General features: G+C 36.3%; 1 pseudogene; it reads right to left on the bottom strand.

Moving 5' to 3' along the window:
* Positions 1-3858: 3858 nt before the first annotated feature.
* LOC139846193 (small nucleolar RNA R71) lies at positions 3859-3972 on the bottom strand (annotated as a pseudogene).
* Between the last annotated feature and the right edge of the window lie 443 nt (positions 3973-4415).

The following is a 4415-nucleotide window of genomic DNA, read 5'->3' as shown; positions in this document are numbered from 1 at the left end:
TGAACTTTTGACGCACCAAATGCTATGAAATGTTATTGGTAAGTGTTTAGTAGCAATGTATGTTTAATTACCTTCGAAACGGCATATCATATATGTAAATTGGATCACCGAATCATGAAACGCATTTAATGAACTTGAATGTAATAGATGATGGGCATTTAATGCGATTTTTGTTGTTATAAATGTTGAATTGATTGATGAAATGTGCTTAGTTGCATTCCTCGTCAAAATACCTTTCCAACGGTGTATGATACATGTTCTACGTGTTTTCGGTTCACAATTTGTGTTTGTTTGAGTTTTAATTCGAGACTTGTGAAAATTCAGCAAACTTCCACTGCCCAGGTGTTTGGACGCCGTCCAAGGTTTTTGGACGCCGTCCTGTCCTTCTTTTCTGGACACCATCCAGCCTATTTGAACGCCGTCCAGATGAACTAACAGGGTCTGTTCAACTTGGTCGTTACACGAAAAATTCTAACTATGCTACGCACCTCCGATTAACATGTAACTTGTTCTAACATACTTATATATGATTAAAAACCTCAAAAAATAGTTCAGGACCCGACCCGAACGTGTTGACTTTTTCATTGACTTTGACTTGACCAAAAGTTGACTTTTGTTTAAACTTAACCAAATACTTATGCAATCATCCTAACATGCTTTTATATTTGAATCGTGCATGAAACTTGGCAACATGATTCACATGCTATATGTAATCGAGTCGTAACGAGCCATATGACTAATTGAACAACTTTGACCCATTGTGGTTACCGTTATTGATACAACCTACTTGTTTTGGTCAAGACTAGCAATTGTCCTTGCACACGTTTACTTGTGAAGTACTTTATTACTCGTGCACTCAAGGTGAGATCATAGTCCCACTTTTACTCTTTTATACTATTACTTGGGATGAGAAAAAACATAAACGCTTTATACTTTTATACTTTGAACACAAATATGAAAGCAAAGATACATACGAGTTAGAAAAAAAATCCTCAAGTCCAATTATCATTAGTTACACTTGTAGGGTGTAAGCGAGAACTTATGTTGTGTGGCCATACGGGTTTAACGAACCCTCATTCGGACGGTTCGCTACCGTTAGCGAATGAAATATAATTTTATCGGTATAGTGTATGTTCTAACACTATTATGCAGAGGTAAGATTCAGTTAAGCTTTGGTAATTGGGTGCTCGTGATACAAATAACATCTTTGTGATGTATACAATTCATAATCATTTTATACTAAATCTTGTGGTTCAAATACATACTTTACAAATACACCTATGATTTCACCAACGTTTTCGTTGACAGATTTTCTATGTTTTTCTCAGGTCCTTGAATGCTAAGCGATACATGCTTCCGCACTATACTTTTTGATACTTGCTTGGATGTCGAGTATACATGCATACGTGGAGCGTATTTTGACTAATTCTTAAATTGTGTCGCATATGTTTCAATTGTACTTTAAAGATTGTAATGTAACTAGTTGTTGAACTACTTTGTAAACCTTGAAACATCCTCACTTTTGAAATGAATGCGACATATTTTGGTCAAACGTTGTTTTAAAAGACTTATGACCACGTAACAGGACCTAAGTAGACGGCGTCGTCAATGACGATTTTGTCGGGTCGCTACATCGTTAGTGATGAACTGAATTTTGTGTTTGATGAATTGGTGTTAGCTTTTAATCGATTTGAGGTCTGTGATATATTTGTAACTTTGTTAGGATTTATAAAGTTTATCATATTGGTGTATTGGGGATAGCTATTAGCCATTCTAAACATGAACTGAAGGATTTGTACCATTGATGATGACGACGTTTGATGATAATATTTGTGTCATAATCTTGAAATGTTTGTTTGTAACAGTAATAATTTTGTAATAATTAATTGATTGAATTGAATTGAATAATAGGTGTGAATAATATGAATTTAGGTTTTGATTGGTTCATAAATACCGATTGTGTTTTGATATTAAAAGATGAATTTTATGTGTGCATTTGAGGTTGAAAAGGATCTTTTAAAAGGTTTTTATAATGGGTAACGAGTCAAGACGAAACGCGAAAATGAGGATTAAAACAAGAAAAAGGCGCGAAAAAAGTACCCAGCCGCAAATTGCGGCTGGTGAGAGTAAATTGCGGTTGGCCTGAAATTAAAAGTTTGCTCAGGCCAGAAACGGGCATAAGGAGGCGCTTGGGTTTTTGCGGCTGGGTGTAAATTGCGGCTGGGCGTATTTTTGGATAGAATTTAGAGCCGGATTTGAGGGATTTCAAGCTTGGGGAATACCCTACTTCATTCCTATATAAAGGAAACCCTAGGCTACAAATTCCACACTTTTTCCATCAGTTTTTGAAGCCCTAAACACCCCAAATCACATCAAAAAACATCATCATTCAAGATTCAAGTCAAGATTAATGAGGTGTTCTTCATGCAACTACAAAAGATCATCATGTTCATCACCTTCAACATGAGTGGCTAGTTTCTCTATCTTTATTCCTTCCATGAACAATTGATACATGTGTTCTTTTCATTCAAGTTTATGTGGTTTGTAATAGTATAATACTTATGTCTTTTGAATTGTGATATTATAAACCAATTGTTTATTGATCAATGCAAGTATTATTGATTGTGATTATTGCAAGTTGAATTATAGTGATTTAACATTGTGTTCTTGATCCAACTTAGTGTTAATTAGATTAAGGATAAAGACATATTGTCTAGGTTGCATGATTCAATCCCAAGATAGTTAGAATTGATAAGCCTAAGAAATCTTGTCTATGAGATTTGATTAATACTTGATAAGCATAATAATTTTTTGAATGAATGCATGTTAGATTGAGATTGTGAAGGGATAAAGGATTTTAATCTCATTGTTTACATTTCAATCTTCTCAATTGTGCTTTAGTTTAAGTCTTTAAGCTTTAATCTATTTGATTAATTTTAGTAGCTCTTAGTTAAACGAACAAACAAATCCTGGAATTTCTTGCTATTAACCACTATTTCCCGTGGAACGAATCCTGCTTACCCTATCTAAAGTAGAGTAATTAGGCTATTTTTGACCGGCCCTTCGACACCGGTCAAATTTTGGCGCCGCTGCAGGGGAAGTGTGCGCTTGATTGCAAGCTCTTATTTTATTGCTTTAGTGTTAAATTAGAAAAATCATAAAAATTATAAAACTAATAATAATCCAAAAATAGTGTTTTGTTTATTTTGTTTTTGTCAGTTTTACGCTCGGTGTTCTTGTTCTTGTTGAAGTGCAGGTTAGTGTATGCAAACTCGGAGTTTGGGAGATCAAAATCTTAAGCCTTTAGACTCGAAAATCGAGAAATCTGCAAAAGCTAATCGAAAAGCTACAAGAATCTTAAAGGGTTCGACAGTGGCTTCAGCATCCACTCAACCACACTTACAGACACATCCGATTGTTCCACCAAACTCTCCTAAATCAGAGTCTGACACAGAAGAGGAAGTTTTTGATCAACGAGACGAGATGGCTGAACGACCAAGAGGAGTAGACACCTACTACCAACCGGGTGATTTTGAGGATCGTTCACCCATTGTTTATCCTGCACCGACAGGAGGAAACAACCGACGATTTGAGGTCCGACCTCAACTCATTTCGATCTTGCCAACCTACCGAGGTATGGCTAATGAGGAACCATATGAACACATCACTGAATTTAATGGGATATGTGCTACTAATCAAGTAAACGGTTTCACTGATGATGAGGTACGTCTTCGATTATTTCATTATTTACTTAAGGATAAGGCAAAAAGATGGTTTCTCTCCTTGCCCGCCCGGAGTATTAATACTTGGGCGGAAATGAAAAAAACGATTTTTAGAGGAATTTTACCCCATAAGTAAAACTTCAGACATGCGTACGCAAATAAAATCTTTTAAACAATTACCGGGTGAATTATTTCATGAAGCGTATGAACGTCTGAAGGAGTTACTTAGGGCATGCCCACACCATGAGATACCCAAGTGGGAATTGGTTAAAGTTTTCTATGATAGTTTAGATTCCTAAAACAGGCAGTTTCTTTTGGCGGCTAGTGGTGGGGTATTTTTAACTCGGTCTAGCGATGATGAATGGACGTTCTTTGAACAGTTAAGCAAGGGTTCAAAAACCCAAGCGTCGGTTAATCGTAAACAACCTAGTACCTCCCGAGTGAATCATGTTTTCGATTCGGGTGGTTCATCTAGGAACTTAGAACAGGAATTTGATGATTTGAAAATGCTTATATTTAACAACCCAAACCAGGGTCTTGCTTGTAATGTTTCTCAGGTTCAGGAAGTATGTGAGATTTGTGGAGATCCTTCTCACTTTGCATACGGATGTAGAAATGGGATTCCACCGGTAAATCAGCACATATTGGAAGAACAAGTTAACGAGGTTCAGGGACGGAGATTTGATCCATACT

Source organism: Rutidosis leptorrhynchoides, chromosome 4 (genome assembly GCF_046630445.1).
Source record: "Rutidosis leptorrhynchoides isolate AG116_Rl617_1_P2 chromosome 4, CSIRO_AGI_Rlap_v1, whole genome shotgun sequence".
Classification (NCBI taxonomy): domain Eukaryota; kingdom Viridiplantae; phylum Streptophyta; class Magnoliopsida; order Asterales; family Asteraceae; genus Rutidosis; species Rutidosis leptorrhynchoides.
Note: the sequence above shows the minus strand (reverse complement) of the source record. Positions and strands in the feature narration are given on the sequence as shown.